This window comes from Tachyglossus aculeatus, chromosome 3 (assembly GCF_015852505.1).
Source record: "Tachyglossus aculeatus isolate mTacAcu1 chromosome 3, mTacAcu1.pri, whole genome shotgun sequence".
NCBI lineage: Eukaryota > Metazoa > Chordata > Mammalia > Monotremata > Tachyglossidae > Tachyglossus > Tachyglossus aculeatus.
The window spans coordinates 8,773,665-8,790,897 of NC_052068.1; the positions used below are offsets into that span (position 1 = coordinate 8,773,665).

General features: G+C 45.0%; 1 protein-coding gene and 1 non-coding gene across 2 annotated transcripts in view; one reads left to right on the forward strand and one right to left on the reverse strand.

The window, feature by feature from the left end:
- Positions 1–17,233, forward strand: part of INPP5A (inositol polyphosphate-5-phosphatase A) — a 610,446-nt gene that overhangs the window by 311,028 nt on the left and 282,185 nt on the right. The window lies entirely within an intron of this gene.
- On the reverse strand, positions 11,563–11,700 carry LOC119926383. The gene has a single exon (XR_005450264.1). It is a non-coding gene; the product is annotated as a small nucleolar RNA SNORA7 (small nucleolar RNA).

The window sequence follows — 17,233 nt, forward strand, 5'->3', positions numbered from 1 at the left end:
CTCTCTCTCCCTCCCTCCCTCCCTCCCTCCCTCCCTCCATTGGGACTATTTGAACCAAGACATTCAATTAGTATAAACTGGGCAGATGACTTCTTTATCATTTGCAAGATTGATGTGTAAATTTGTAATTTGATTAATAGAAACTTTATGACCCCTTGATTAATGCCTTGCTGCTGTTCTTTAATAATTAGGTTATGTGAAGCTCTTTCCCCATTCTCCTGTTACAGAATTGTTCTACCAAATGGCGTTTCTCAGCTCGCATATGTTGTTATCTTTTGTCATTTTCTCCATTTAAGTTGAACTCAATTTAATCAGTGCACTAATTTTGAAAGTATACATTTCATCTCTTGTCCATTCGACACAAGTTTATCGCTGCCCATTATGCTAAATGACCATCTTTACTCCACCAGTGGATAAGTGAAAAAAGATGCTTTTGGATGGAAACCTCTAAAATGCTAGTTATAATTATGGTATTTATATGCATGCTTCCTATGTGCTGCATTCACTGGGGGATTGTGTATTCTTCTGGCAACTTAGAGTGACCTTGGGTATGTCATTTCCAGTCAGTAAATCCCCATTTGACAGATAAGGTAACTGAGGCACAGAAAACTTGTGACATCACCGTGGGATTGTGTACTCTGCTGGTAAATTTATAATGACCTTGGGTATGTCATTTCCAATCAGTAAATCCCCATTTTGCAGATGAGGTAACTGACGCCCAGAGAATTTAAGTGACCTGCCCAAAGTCACAGAGCAGATGTGGCGGAGCCAGGATTAGAACCCACATCTATTTATGATGCTCTCGAGCACTGTGCTAAGGCCTAGGGTAAATAATGGGATAATCAGAGTAGACACAGTCCCTGTCCCATTATGTAAGAGGGAGGGAGAACAGGTATTGAATTCCCATTTTACAGAAGAGGAACCTGAGGCACAGAGAAGGTAAGCAACTTGCCCAAGGGCACACAGCAGGCACTTGGCAGAGCCATCATGGCAAAGCAGCATGGCCTAGTGGATAGAGCGCAGGCCTCAGAATCAGAAGGTCATGGGTTCTAATTCCACCTCTGCTTGTTAGCTTGCTTGTTAATTTAATTGTTAACACTTTTGCTTGTGCCAGCCTACATATCAAAAATTTAAATGGCATTAGCAGCGTGACATAGTGGATAGAGCTCAGGCCTGGGAGTTAGAAAGACCTGGGTTCTAATCCTGGCTCCACCACTTTTCTTCTGTGTGATCTTAGGCAAGTCACTTCACTTCTCTAGGCCTCGGTTACCTCATCTGTAAAATGGGGATTGAAACTGTGAACCCCATGTGGGATAGATACAGTGTCCAACTTGATTTGCATGTATCCACCTCATTGCTTAGTACAGTGCATGGTATACCGTAAGCGCTTAACAAATACCATCATTATTATGCTATCATTTTTTTGTTCCAGCCTAGAAAGGCACTGGGGTTGAAAGCAAGTTCGAATGTGTATGTGTGTTGGTCAGTCAATCAGGCCATCAGTGGTATTTATTTATTGGTATTGGTGTCTCTCTCCCCACCTCTAGACTGTGAGCTCATTGTGGACAAGGATTGTCACTATTTATTGTTGTATTATTCTTTCCCAAGCACTTAGTACAGTGCTCTGCACACAGTAACCACTTAACAAATACAGTTGAATGAATGAATTAATGAATGGATGAATTTATCAAGTACTTCCTGTGGACAGGCCACTGTAGGGAGCACTTGGGAGAGAAAATGTCTGTTATATTGTTGTGTTGTACTCTCTAATTCAATCGTATTTATTGAGTGCTTACTGTGTAAAAGCTGTAAGACTGTAGTGTACTGTAGTATTGTGCCTGATCACCTTGTATCCCTCCCAGAGCTTAGAACAGTGCTTTGCATATAGTAAGTACTTAATAAATGCCATTATTATTATTATTATTATTATTATTAATAATTATTATTATTATTATTATTATTACTGTAGTACTCTCAAGCACTAAGTTCAGTGCACTGCATATAGTAAAGCACTCGGTAAATACCACTGATCATCATCATCATCATCAATTGTATTTACTGAGCGCTTACTATGTGCAGAGCACTGTACTAAGCGCTTGGGAAGTACAAATTGGCAACATATAGAGACAGTCCCTACCCAACAGTGGGCTCACAGTCTAAAAGGGGGAGACAGAGAACAAAACCAAACATACTAACAAAATAAAATAAATAGAATAGATATGTACAAGTACTGATGGATTGATGGATTGAACCAGACAGGTGAGCGGGTAGACAGTGCTCTGCACACAGTAAGCGCTCAATAAATACGACTGAATGAATGAATAGACGTATTCCCTGCCCACAAGGAAGGTCTTTGCCACTTGTGAACGGTGACCACTCCCGAGACCTTTGTCAGAAGCAGGCCAAGGCTGGGGACTTGTAGCTTCAGGAAGCGGAGGGTCCTAGGAGATGGCGGGAGGGTGGGGAGTGGGCCAGAGGCACTGGGGAAAGACCCCCACACACTAACCTCTTAACCCAGCAGCGCCTTTGTCCGGCTCCCTTTGACTGCTGAATAAATAAGGTGTTTGTTATTCTTTTTCCTAATCTCTCCTTAAAACATATCGGCTTTAAAGCAGTCAGTCCCCTCTCCCCCTCCTACCTCATCTCACTTCTCTCCTACTCCAACCCAGCCTGCACACTTCACTCCTAATGCCAACCGGTCTACCCTGCCCCATCTCGTCTATCACCCTGCCAACCCCTTGCCCACGTCCTGCCTCTGGCCTGGAACGCCCTCCCTCCTCATATCCTACTGACTCTCCCCCCACCCCCTTCAAAGGTCCATCTCCTCCAAGAGGTCATCCCTGACTGAGCCCCCCTTTCCTCTTCTCCCATTCCTTTCTGCGTCTCCCTGACTCTCTCCCTTTATTCATCCCCCTCCCAGCCTCACAACACTTATGCCCAGATTTGTCATTTTATAAATTTATATTAATGTCTGCCTCCCCCTCTAGACTGTAAGCTCACTGTGGGCAGAGAATGAAAAGCAATTCATTCATTCATTCATTCATTCATTCAATCATATTTATTGAGCACTTACTGTGTGCAAAGCACTGTGCAAAGTGCAAAGTGTGCAAAGTGCTTGGGAGAGTACAATAGAACAACAGACACATTCCTGCCCACTATGAGCTCACAGTCCAGAGGGGGAAATGAGCAATATGGCATAGTGGATAGAGCCCAGGCCTGGGATTCAGAAGCTCATGGCTTCTAATCCTTGCTCTGCCACTTGTCTGCTAAGTAATCTTGGGCAAGTCACGTCACTTCTCTGGGCCTCAGTTACATCATCTGTTGAAAAAATGGGTATTGAGATTGTGAGCCCTAAATGGGACAGGGACTGTGTCCAAGTCGATTTGCTTGTATCCATCCCAGCACTTAGTACAAGTGCCTGGCACATAGTAAGCGCTTAAAAAATACGAACATTATTATTATTATCATTATTATTATTATTATTATTATGTGTCCATTATATTGTTTATTGTCCTCTCCCAAGTACGTATTACAGTGGCTCTGCACAAAGTAAGCTTTCAATAAATATGATTGACTGACTCATCTTTTTCCAGCTTCTTCCTAGCTTTACTCTCAGCTTCTACTTTTTACTTGCCTTCTGCACCCCAAAAGATCCACCCCCACCCCCACTTGTCCAAGAACACTTTGGCCTGTTGGCAAGTTCTCCATAATACTCATTTTCTATTGAGAAATGATGGATATTTGTGGGATGGAACTGTCGCTGCCAAAAGTCAAAAAATGCAAACATGGTGAAATCTTGATGAGGGTTAGTTCTCTTGGGCCCCTGACAATGAGGAATAATTTACGGGCCGGCCATTAATGGAAGACAACTTCATTCGCTTCTCCTTTCCCGTAAGGAGCATCAAGAGTTGGCTTCAGAAAGGACGGAGGTACAAAAGAGTTCTGTGCCTCAGACCGGCGATATCGGATTGCTCACCAATATAGAACTGCCAGTCACTTGAATTCAGTTGAGATGGAAGCATTTTGGCACTTCCCAGAATAGCAACCTTCATTTCTTAAGTATCTATCAATCACTCAATTGATCATCCTTTCATTTAGTCCTCTATATTGAGCGTTTACTGTGTGCAGAGCACCATACTAAGCACCTGGAAGAGTACAATAGAACAATAGACTCATTCCCTGCCCATGACGAGCTGATGGTCTAGTCGTATTTTTTGAGTGCTTACTATGTTCAGAGCACTGTACTAAGCGCTTGGGAGAGGACAATATGGCAGAATTAGCAGACGAGCTCCCTGCTCATAAAGAGCTTAAAGTCTATAGGGGTAGACAGGCATTAATATGAATGAAAAAGTAATTTAGAATCTGTAATGTAAAGATATATACATAAGTGCTGTGGAGGTGGGGAGAATATAATATTCATTTATTCATTCAATCGTATTTATTGAGTGCTTACTGTGTGCAGAGCACTGTACTAAGCGCTTGGAAACTACAGTTTGGCAACATATAGAGAGAGTCCCTATCCAAAAACGGGCTCACAGTCTGGAAGCAGGAAACAGACAGCAAAACAAAACAAGTAGACAGGTGTCAATACCATCATATGTATCCAAAGGTCACAGATGGAAGTTCATAAAAGACCAGAAGGGTCACCCCCTTATCCCGCCTTTCCTGCATCCTGATGGGCTGCGTTACGGTGTGCAGAGCACTCTACTAAGCGCTTGGGAGAATACAGTAGAATCAATCAATCAATCAATCGTATTTATTGAGCACTTACTGTGTGCAGAGCACTATACTAGGTGCTTGGGAAGTACAAGTTGGCAACATATAGAGACAGTCCCTACCCAACAGTGGGCTCACAGTCTAAAAGGGGGAGACAGAGAACAAAACCAAACATATCAACAAAATAAAATAAATTGAATAGATATGCACAAATAAAATAAATAAATAAATAAGTAGAGTAATAAATATGTACAAACATATATACATATATACAGGTGCTGTGGGGAAGGGAAGGAGGTAAGATGGGTGGATGGAGAGGGGGATGAGGGGGAGAGGAAGGAAGGGGCTCAGTCTGAGAAGGCCTCCTGGAGGAGGTGAGCTCTCAGTAGGGCCTTGAAGGGAGGAAGAGAGCTAGCTTGGCGGATGGGCAGAGGGACGGCATTCTGGGCCCAGGGGATGACGTGGGCCGGGGGTCGATGGCGGGACAGGTGAGAACGAGGCACGGTGAGGAGATTAGCGGCGGAGGAGCGGAGAGTGCGGGGTGGGCTGTAGAAGGAGAGAAGGGAGGTGAGGTAGGAGGGGGCGAGGTGATGGAGAGCCTTGAAGCCGAGGGTGAGGAGTTTCTGCCTGATGCGCAGATTGATTGGTAGCCACTGGAGATTTTTGAGGAGGGGAGTAACATGGCCAGAGCGTTTCTAGACAAAGACAATCGGGCAGCAGCATGAAGTATGGATTGAAGTGGGGAGAGACACGAGGATGGGAGATCGGAGAGAAGGTTGATGCAGTAGTCCAGACGGGGTAGGATGAGAGCTTGAACAATCAGGGTAGCGGTTTGGATGGAGAGGAAAGGGCGGATCTTGGCAATGTTACGGAGCTGAGACCGGCAGGTTTTGGTGACGGCTTGGATGTGAGGGGTGAATGAGAGAGCAGAGTTGAGGATGACACCAAGGTTGCGGGCTTGTGAGACGGGAAGGATGGTAGTGCCGTCAACAGAGATGGGAAAGTCAGGGAGAGGGCAGGGTTTGGGAAGGAAGACAAGGAGTTCAGTCTTGGACATGTTGAGTTTTAGGTGGTGGGCAGACATCCAGATGGAGATGTCCTGAAGGCAGGAGGAGATGCGAGCCTGGAGAGAGGGGGAGAGAGCAGGGGCAGAGATGTAGATCTGTGTGTCATCAGCGTAGAGATGATAGTTGAAGCTGTGGGAGCGAATGAGGTCACCAAGGGAGTGCGTGTAGATTGAGAACAGAAGGGGACCAAGCACTGAACCTTGGGGAACCCCCACAGTAAGGGGATGGGAGGGGTAGGAGGAGCCTGCAAAAGAGACTGAGAATGAATGACCGGAGAGATAAGAGGTGAACCAGGAGAGGACGGAGTCTGTGAAGCCAAGGTCAGATAGCTTGTTGAGAAGGGGGTGGTCCACAGTGTCGAAGGCAGCTGAGAGGTTGAGGAGGATTAGGATAGAGTAGGAGCCGTTGGATTTGGCAAGCAGGAGTTCATAGGTGACCTTTGAGAAGGCAGTTTCCATGGAATGTAGGGGACGGAAGCCAGACTGGAGGGGGTCAAGGAGAGAGTTGGTTTTGAGGAATTCGAGGCAGCGCGTGTAGACAACTCGTTCAAGGAGTTTGGAAAGGAATGGTAGGAGGGATGTGGGGCGATAACTAGAAGGTGAGATGGGGTCAAGAGAGAGTTTTTTTAGGATGGGAGAGACATGGGCATGTTTGAAGGCAGAGGGGAAGGAGCCAGTGGAGAGTGAGTGGTTGAAGATGGAAGTTAAGGAGGGGAGAAGGGATGGAGCGAGAGATTTCATGAGATGAGAGGGAATGGGGTCAGAAGCACAGGTGGCCGGAGTAGCACTTGAGAGGAGGGAGGAGAGCTCCTCTGAGAATGCTGCTGGGAAGGATGGGAGGGTAGCAGAGAGTGTCGAGAGCCGGGGGGTTGGAGAAGGGGGGGCAGTGACTTTGGGGAGGTCGGACCTGATGGATTTGATTTTGTTAATGAAGTAGGAGGCCAGATCGTTGGGGGTGAGGGAAGGAGGAGGGGGAGGAACCGGGGGCCTGAGAAGGGAGTTGAATGTACGGAAGAGCTGGCGGGGGTGATGGGCATGGGTGTCAATAAGGGAGGAGAAATAGTTTTGTCTGGCAGAGGAGACGGCTGAGTTAAGGCAGGAAAGGATAAACTTGAAGTGAACGAGGTTGGCATGGTGTTTAGACTTTCTCCAGCAGCGTTCGGCAGCTCGAGCATAGGAGTGAAGGAGGTGACAGTGGCAGTGATCCAGGGCTGTGGGTTCGTGGTACGCGAGCGGCGAAGGGAAAGGGGAGCGAGCGAGTCTAGCTGAATAGAAAGGGTAGGGTTGAGAGCAGTAATCTGATCACCAAGACTGGGTAGAGAGGAGAGGGAGGCGAGGTGGGGTGTGAGGCGCTCAGAGAGATGGATGGGGTTAAGAGAGCGGAGATCTCTGTGAGGGAGTAATATGGATTTACAGGGGAAAGGAGTGTGAGTGAGGAGGCAGGTGAGAAGATTATGATCAGAGAGAGGGATTTCAGAGTTGGTGAGGGTGGACATAGTGCAGCGATAGGAGATGATGAGGTCGAGGGTATGACCAAGTTGGTGAGTGGGTGAGGTGGGGTGGAGCAAGAGGTTGGCAGCATCAAGGAGAGATAGCGGGCAGCAGAGGAGTCCTCAGGGATATCCATGTGGATGTTGAAGTCTCAGGATCAGAATGGGCGTGGAAAAGGAGAGAAGGAAGGTGAGGAAGGGGTCAAAATCGTTAAAGAAGTTGGAAGTGGGGCAGGGGGGGCGATACATTACGGCTACAAGAATCTGGAGGGGGTGGTAGAGGCGAATAATGTGGGCTTCAAAGGAAGGGAAGGAAAGGGAAGGGGGAGGAGGGATAGTGCAAAAGCGACATTGAGGGGCGAGAAGGAAACCAACACCTCCTCCTTTTCCGGTGAGCTGGGGGAGTGGGAGAAGAAGACGAAGTGGGAGAAGTAGAACAGAGTTGGTAGACACCTTCCCTGCCCAAAACGAGCTTTCAGTCTAGGCGGGGAGAAAGACAATAGTATAAGTTACAGATATGGACAAAAGTTCTGTGGAGCTGAGAGGGGGTGAATAAAGGGAGCAGACAGTAATAATAATAATAACTGTGGTACTTGTTAAGTGCTTACTACGTGCCAGGCACTGAACTAAGCACTGGGGGGGATACAAGCAAATCGGGTTGGACACAGTCCTTGTCCCATGTTGGGGGGGTTTCACAGACTCAATCCCCATTTAATAGATGAGGTAAATGAGGCCCAGAGAAGCGAAGCGACTTGCCCCAGGTCACACGGCAGACAAGCGGTGGAGTCAGGATTAGAACACATGGCCTTCTGACTCCCAGACCCGAGCACTATCCACAGGTGCAGGGGTGTTGCAGAAGTACCTGGAAGTATTCTGGGATGCCAGAGTCAACTGTTCCAGGCCCTGACTCACAAAATATTAAATATAATTATATTGATGTCTCTTTAATTGTGTTGATGTCTATCTCCCCGCCTCTAGACTGTGAGCTCGTTGTGTTCAGGGATTGTCTCTCTTTATTGCCATATTGCACTTTCCGAAGCACTTAGTACAGTGCTGTACACACTGTAAGTGCTCCATAAATACGATTCAATGAATGAAAAGCAGCAGCCCAGATCGATGGAGGAGGTGGGAAGCCAGAGAAGATTCACCCTGGGAAGTAATTTCTTTGATCTGATCTGCAAGGTAAAAGATGAGAAATTCCAAAAGGCTTCTGGGTAGATAGGCTCACAACTCCCACCTAATACACTAACATCTGGCTCTTTTAAGAAAGGAACACAAGCAGACCATGGCTCTGCTCATTTTAGGCACTAATGAGCTTCACACTGTGCCCTGCTCGAGGCCTTCCAAGCCCGGCTCTCCTCTCGGGGGGAGATTTCAAAGAGAGTCTCTTCTACTGAGGAAGCTGGCCCTTGCTCTGGGGAGGTGTTGAAGTGCTGATTTTGTTTGAAGAAGAGGGGAATGAAGATGGAGGAGCTTGGTTCCGTGAGCCAGGGAATCCTCACTTTGGCTGTCACCAATCAGCGTAGCTAAGGCCGTTGTCGAGTCGGCCTGCTCTGCTCCACTGCTTTTTGCCCGGTGTGCCCACGGATGCCACAAAACCAGGAGCTTCTATGACGCTAGAAAGCAGGGATGGGAATTAATTAATTCATACATTGTTGTATTTATTGAGCGCTCTGTGCAGAGCACTGTACTAAGTGCATGGGAGGGTACATACAACAATAAACAGGTGCATTCCTTGCCCACAACGAGCTTATTGGTTTACCAGGTGCCCAGTATAAAGCTGATCCCAGCGCTTAGGACAATGCTTGACACATGCTAAGTGCTTAATAAATACCATCATGAACATTATCCCAGTGTGTCTGGTAGTGTACTCAACTCAAGGGGAATTTTAAATAATGCACCGAGCATGGACCCTGATGATGATTATGGTATTTGTTAAGTGCTTACTATGGGCCAGGCACTCTACTAAGCGCTGGGCTGGATATGAACAAATCAGGTTGGACACAGTCCCTGCCCCACATGGGGCTCACAGTCTCAATCCCCATTTTACAGCTGAGGGAACTGAGGCCCAGAGAAGTGAAGTGACTTGCCCAAGGTCACACAGCAGACAAGTGGCAGAGCAGGGATTAGAACCCAGGACCTTCTGACTCCCAGGCCCGTGCTCTATCCATTACACCATGCTGCTTCTCTTCACCAAGGAGTTCACCAATTTGCTTGTATCCACCCCAGCGTTTAGTATAGTTCCTGCCACGATAATTATGATTATTATTATATTAACATAAATAAATAAATTACGGATATGAACCACAGTATTAAATTCACTCTATGCTAGATCCCTTTTTCTGAGCCCAGCAGAAAAGCCTGGTTGAATAAAAGCCCATTCACTTTAAAATCTGAATTAAACTCTGAAGTTAACCTGCAACCCAAGAGCATCGATTGCTATGCTAAGTGCTGTGATTCATTGCTTTTCTGAAGCAATTGTTTTGCATGTATAATGTAGAATTCAGAATTTTCCTTTTTTTCTACAAGCTCTTAGAACAACTTCCAATTTGAACATTTTTATGTAATGAAACCTTGAAGGTTAAATGATTTGATATAGAAGTAAATGGTGATTGCCCAACGTAATTGAAATTTGAAAATCAATTAAAGCATTTCAGTAACATTTTGTATTCACTGGACTCTCCTAATGGTAGTAGGGAGTTTGTAAACAGCTTATGTTCGATGTTGGCCATCTTTTAAGATACATTTTACTTTAATTATCCTATATCCATAATGCACATAATATGTTTCGCTGGAACATTTATAAAAATGAAATTGTGATTGAAATACTAATGATTTCTAAAGGACAAAAGATCAAAAGTCAAAGGGATTTTAATTATGATGCAAAGCCCACACATGATTTAATTCACATGAAAGTTTATCGATCGGCATTTGTAACCATTTGGATATGAAAAAATGTAACTTGATGAAGTAAATGTCATAATTAAAAATAAGATGACCTATAATTATTGTTTTATGTCCTGAGATCTTCTCTCTTTGGTGAGGTTAATGATTAAAAGCTGCTGTTTGTGAAAATTTTATTTTTGAAAATGCTGCTTTCATGGTGCACACATATCTCAGGAAAAAAAAAGGCCTTGATATTACAAATGAAATACTGAATGTAGGAAAACCTCAAAATTCCCTTCCCCAAGGTTTGAACTTAATATTAAATCCATCAGTGGTATTTATTGAGTTCTTACTGTATGCAGAGCACTGCACTAAGCACTCAGGAGGGTACAGTATAGCCGAGTTGGTAGTCACATTCCCTGCTCTCTGTCTGTACAAAGCAGAAAGTCCAAGAAAAGTGTTTCACCATCTTCATCCAAACAAATTTATTATCTCTATATGCCCAGGGCTCTGCTGTGTATGATACAATAATAATAACAACAACTGTGATATTTGTTAAGTGCTCACTATGTGCTAAGAACTGTACTAAGCTCAGGGATGGATGTGATTAAGGTTGAGGGGGAAAGTGAGTATAAGAATATTTGCTTGAGTATTGTGTGGTTATTAGTAAGAGGAATGAATGATCAGCAAATATGTCTGCTCTGAGATCCTCTGCCACTCTCACCGGGTGGAGAAGTAGGTCTTCATCTGCCTTTGGCTTGACTGTGTGCAGAGCACTGTACTAAACACTGGGGGGAGGATGATAGAACAAAATAACAAACATTCTCTGCCCACAATGAGCTGACAATCTAAAAGGGAAGACAGACATTGATATGAGCCAATTTCTAGAAGCAGGCATGTTCTCTAGATGAAGCCGTTATCAGCTGGTCAGTTAAAATTTTTATCGAGGGAGTGAACTTTTTCCAAGGTCTCTTGAAATAACAGTTGTGTGCATCTGACTTTCCATCTCACCAAAGCTTGCACCTTCTCCTCTACAAAAATCAGTTTCTTGGGTATCTTCCTGTTGAAACTACCGTTTTTAATAATAATAATAATAATAATAATGATAATAATAATAATAATAATAATGGTACTTGTTAAGCACTTACTATGTGCAAAGTACTGTTCTAAGTGCTGGGGTCTTGTCTTTTGTCATCGAGTCATTTCCAACCCATAGCGACACCATGGACACATCTCTCCCAGAACACCCCACCGCCACCTGCAGTCGTTCTGGTAGTGGAACCATAGAGCTTTCTTGGTAAAAATTCGGAAGTGGTTTACCATCGCCTCCTTCCACGCAGTCAACTCGAGCCTCCTCCCTCGACTCTCTCCCGTGCTGCTGCTGCCCAGCATGGGTGAGTTTTGACTTGTAGCAGGTTGCCTGCCACTCGCTAGCCACTAGTCAAGCTAGGAATGGAATGGACAGGCCTCTGCTTGACCCTCCCTCCTGTAGCCAAGACTGGTAGAGGACTGGAAACTCTCCAGGTGCGACCCTGAGAGGGGAAAGTGCTGTGGTAGATCCAAGTTAATCAGGTTGGACACAGTTCCTGTCCCACATGGGGCTCACGCTCTCATTTTCAATGCTATTGATGCCTGTCTACTACTACTAATAATGATGATGGCATTGTTAAGCACTTACTATGTGCGAAGCACTGTTCTAAGTGCTGGGGTGGGGGGTACAGGATGATCAGGTTGTCCCACATGGGGCTCACGGTCTTAATCCCCATTTTACAGATGAGATAACTGAGGCCCAGAGAAGTTAAGTGACTTGCCCAGAGTCACACAGCTAACAAATGGCAGAGCCGGGATTAGAACCCATGACCTCTGGCTCGCAAGCCCGTTCGCTTTCCACTGCGCCACGCTGCTTCTCACTGCTATGCTATGCTATGCTATGCTATGCTATGCTATTGATGCCATCTACTGGTTTTGTTTTGATGTCTCTCTCTCCCTTCTAGACTTTGAGCCCATTGTTGGATAGGGATTGTCTCTATCTGTTGCCGAATTGTACTTTCCAAGCCCTTAGTACAGTGCTCTGCACACAGTAAGTGCTCAGTAAAAACGATTGAATGAAAGAATGAATTTTCCAGATGAGGGAACTGGGGCCCAGAGAAGTGAAGTGACAGGGTCACACAGCAGACATGTGGCCGAGCCGGAACTAGAACCCAGGTCCTTCTGAATCCCAGGCCCATGCTCTGTCCACTAAGCCACACCTCTTAGTCTTTTAGACTAAGACCATGAAGGAACACTCTGCTAAATCATGTTAACCGATTTGGAGGAATCCTTTTAATTTTTAGTCTGAGCACACTGCAAGCTAACAGCTTGGCTACCGCCCAAGTATAGTTGAGGGGATTATTGTCCGGCCCTTTCCCTTGTGCGGAGTCCTAAGTGAGAAGAGAATCAGTGCGGACTTGTCCTTGAAACAGCCAGACTATTTGTTGTTTTTCAGTAACTAATTACGGTGCTTTGGAAAGGGCAGCTCAGATTTTAACATCTCATTTTATTCCAACTAATAAGACACAAAACTGTCAAGGGACAAGAGGATGTAATTTTAACTGCACAAGCCCCCCAGCCCCCTCTAATCTATTCTTCTGCTAGCGTCTGTCTCCCCCACCGGACTGTTAGCTTCTTGTGGGCAGGGAACGTGTCTGTTTATTGTTATATTGTACTCTCCTAAATATGTAGTACAGCATTCTCTGTACACAGTAAATGCTCAATAAGTAGGATTGAATGAATGGGTGAATGAAAGTTACTTGAACCAAAAATCTCAAAACTGAACCGGAGGGTCCTTCACAGTGGGAAAGTCTATCCTCTCTGCCACTGGCCTCCACGATCCAGCCAGGAAAAAGTCCAGCCTGAGAATCTGCCCAGGCAGACAGACCCATTCAGTGGCTCCGTCCTCCATTCTTTCACACATTCAGTTGTATTTATCCAGTTCTTACTGTGTGCGGAGAGCGCTGTACTCAGCGCTTGGAAAAGTTCGATAGAACAGTGAGCCTACACATCCCCGGCCCACAACGAGAAACACAGTCGGGTCACTCAGATGTGACCTGAAAATCTCAAACCACCTCCAGACCCCTGTTACAAAAATCACCATGATGGCATGTAGGTCTTCAAAGATGACTTCCTCCCTCCTCAGCCCACCCATGAGAGAGAGAGAGAGAGACGCACACAAAGAGAATCATCTTGTTCTTCAAGCCTTTGTCTCTACAAGCCATCTCATTGAACCACACCTCATTTTTGTTATGGTAATTCGCCGTTTTAACGGGGTTATTAATTCTCGAGAATATATGAGAGTCCAACACGAGATAGTATTAAGTTGCCATTGTACAGAGCGTTTAGGCTCCTTGTCAGAACGAATTGTCCTCTGCATTGGCAGACACAGAAATCTCGATTGTGTATCCCAATTAGAAGAGCCCCGGCCCAGAGCCCCGACAGGAGTTCAGCGTCTCAAACTCCAACCCGCCCCGGTTCCATAGCGCAGGCTTTATAAAATTCTCTTTAATTCAGGAACAGAATATCATTAGCTTTCAGAGTGGATGACTACAATGGACAAGCAATTTAATTAACTTCTAACATTGGATGTTGGACGGGAGACAAAATGAAATCACACACATATTTCTCAAGCCGGCAGCCAACCTTGAAAGGGATTTGATTGGGCCGGGTCAGACAAGGGAACAACTTGGTCCAATTATTTCATGTTTAGCCCGAGACTATGAAATTTGAAATTCAGTACTTTGTAAATCAATCATCCCTCATTTTTGAGGCAGCTACAGAGATTCCCGGAGACGCGGAACAACCGCTCTGACGGAGACATGCTAAATGCAACCTGTTACCACGCGACCTGGATAATACTAAATGAAATGGGCAGGAGGCTCCCTCACCAGATTGAATTGGCTATCCCTGAGTTTATTATATAGGAAAAGATCTATGAAGTACTAAATTGATTTAATGGCCAAGCCTCTATTTGAATCGCAGGGGTTTAAAATCCAGTGGATGTGATAGGGCAAATTGGCCTCCATTTTGATATCGTAGTCGAGATGAGGTAGACTATGTTTTTACGGTAGAGGAAAAGGTAGAGTTTCAAAGTGTTGAGTCCAGTTTGGAGGCAGGCGTATTTGATATGTCTTTGAGTGGATATTCAGAAGCAATGCTGAGCACAAGAACCAAACCAGCTCATCGTGGGCAAGGGATTCATTCATTCAGTCGTATTTATTGAGCTCTTATGTTTGCAGAGCACTGTACTGAGTGCTTGGAAAGCACAGTCTGGCAACAGATAGCGACAGTGTCTACCAACTCTTTTATGGCGTAAAAATAGTAATAATGATCACGATGTTTGTTAAGTGCTTACTGTGTGCCAAGCTCAGCACTGGGGTAGTTACAAGGTTATCAGTTTAAACATATCCCTGTCCCCCATGGGGTTCACAGTCTTAGTCCCCATTTTAAAGATGAGGTAACTGAGGCCCAGAGAAGTGAAGTGACTTGCCCATGGTCACACAGCAGACAAGTGCTGGAGCTGGAATTAGAACCACTGTCCGGTGACTCCCAGGCCTGGGCTCATTCCACTAGGCCATTCTATTTTTGCAGTACCACCTTGGACTAGTCACTTGACCTCTCTTTGCCTCAATTTCCTCCCTCTGTGAAATGGGGATTAAGTATATATTCCCTCCCTCTTAGACTAGGATTCCGTATGAGATAGGAATTTTGTCTGATATGATTATCTTGTATCTGTCCAGTAGTTACACAGTGCTTGGTACCTAGACAGCACTTAACAAATACCACTACCGGTATTATCATTATTAGTCGTAGGGAACCATTTGAAATGCCCATGTTCTGTAGAGTACGTGTTTTCAGCAGTGTTTTTATAATAGAAACACACCCAGTTCTACTTTAGAGATGCAGGGGACATTGAGTGTATGCATAATGTGGAGGGATAGGTTCATCATCCAGTGCAGAGTGGCTTAGTGGATAGAACCCAGGCCTGGGAGTCAGAAGGACCTGGGTTCTAATCCTGACTCTGCCACTTGTCTGCGGGATGACCTTGGACAAATCACTTCACTTCTCTGGGCCTCAGTTATCCGTCTGTCAAATGGAGATTAAGAATGTGAGCCCCCATGTGGGACAATCCTCTAGACTGTCCTCTAGACTGTGAGTTCCTTGTGGACAGGGATTGTCACTCTCTATTGCTGTACTGTACTTTCCCAAGAGCTTAGTACAGTGCTCTACACACAGTAAGCGCTTAATAAATATGATTGAATGAATGAATGAATTACAGGGACTGTGTCCAACCTGATTAGCTTGTATCTACCCCAGTGTTTAGTACAGTGCCTGGCTTGTGGCAAGCACTTAACAAATAAATAAAAAAATAAAAATAAACAAATACCAAGCAAACAAAAAGTCTAGGGAAGCAGAGCTAGAAACTTGTGATGGCAGGAAGCAGTAATCAGGAAGTGAACTCAGACGTTGGTCGCAACTACTATTCCAAGGGATGACCCCTTTTTATCTTTCTGGCGGATCGGAGCCAATGCCAAAAGAGGGATTCTTTCCTACCCTGAAAGTGTTGGATTCGTTGGGTCCCAGTCAAGCTTTGGCTGGATGGGATTGATGTTCCTGCCCCTCATGCTATTGGCACTGTTCACTGACAAACAAATGCAGGAAAAATAGTACTCTTTAAGCCCTCAAACCTGTGGGAGAAAAGACGAACTAGCAACTCCTGTGCCTATCCTGGCTCTGCCACTTGTCTGCTGTGTGAACTTGGGCAAGTCACTTCACTTTCTGTTGGCTTCAGTGACCACATCTGTAAAATGGGGATTGAGATTGTGAGCCCCACGTGGGATTGGGACTGTATCCAAGCCGATTTGCTGGTATCCACCCCAGCGCTTAGTACACTTACACCTAGTAAGTGCTTAACAAATGCCACAATGATTATTATTATTATTATTACTATTATTATTATTATTATTATTATTATTATTAAGAAAGCAGCATGGTGTAGTGGATAGAACATGGGCCTGGGAGTCAGAAGGTCCAGCATTCAAATACCAGCTCTGCTACTTATCTGCTGTGTGACCCTGGGCAAGTCACTTCACTTCTCTGGACCTCAGTTACTTATCTGGTAAATGGGGATGTGAGCCCCACATGAGACAGGGACTGTGTCCAGCCCCATTTGCTTGTATCCACCCCAGGGCTTAATACAGTGCGTGCCTAACAAATACCATTAATAATAATAATAATGTTGGTATTTGTTAAGCGCTTACTATGTGCCAAGCACTGTTCTAAGCGCTGGGGGTGGGGGGATACAAGGTAATCAGGGTTGTCCCACATGGGGCTCATTGTCTTAATCTTAATCCCCATTTTACAGATGAGGGAACTGAGGCTCAGAGAAGTTAAGTGACTTGCCCAAAGTCACACAGCTGACAAGTGGTGGAGCCGGGATTAGAACCCATGACCACTGACTCCCAAGTCCATGCTCTTTCCACTAAGCCACACTGCTTCTCTATTATGATGCTTATTAGCATCATTATTATTATTACTAGCCTATTCCCTTTTCTTTCTTCCACCTACCTGTAATTCATTTTAGTGTCTGCCTCCCCCACTATGCTGTAACCTCCTAGAAGGCAGGAATCATGTCTATGAACTCTGCTGTACTCTCCCAAAAGCTTAGTACAGTCTTCTGTACACCGTAAGAGTTCAGTAAATACCCTTTATTGATTGATTGTTTGATTCCTTAGTCAAGAGAGAGTTTAGCTGCTCATAGTCTCTGGACATGCAGAAAATCTGGTTTAAAGCTCATCTCATGGGCGGTTTAATTCAGTGCAGTTTATTAAGCATTTACTATGTACTAAGCACTCTACTAAGTACACAAGCACCTAATGTGGAAGGGAGTTTTTCTACAAAAACGTTCAGTCCAGGTTTCCCCACTACTCAAGAACTTCCAAGTGTTGCCCATCCACTTCTGCATCAAACAGAAATTCGTCACCACTGGCTTTAAAGCATTCAATCCCCTTGCCCCCTCCTACCTCACCTTGCTTCTCTCCTA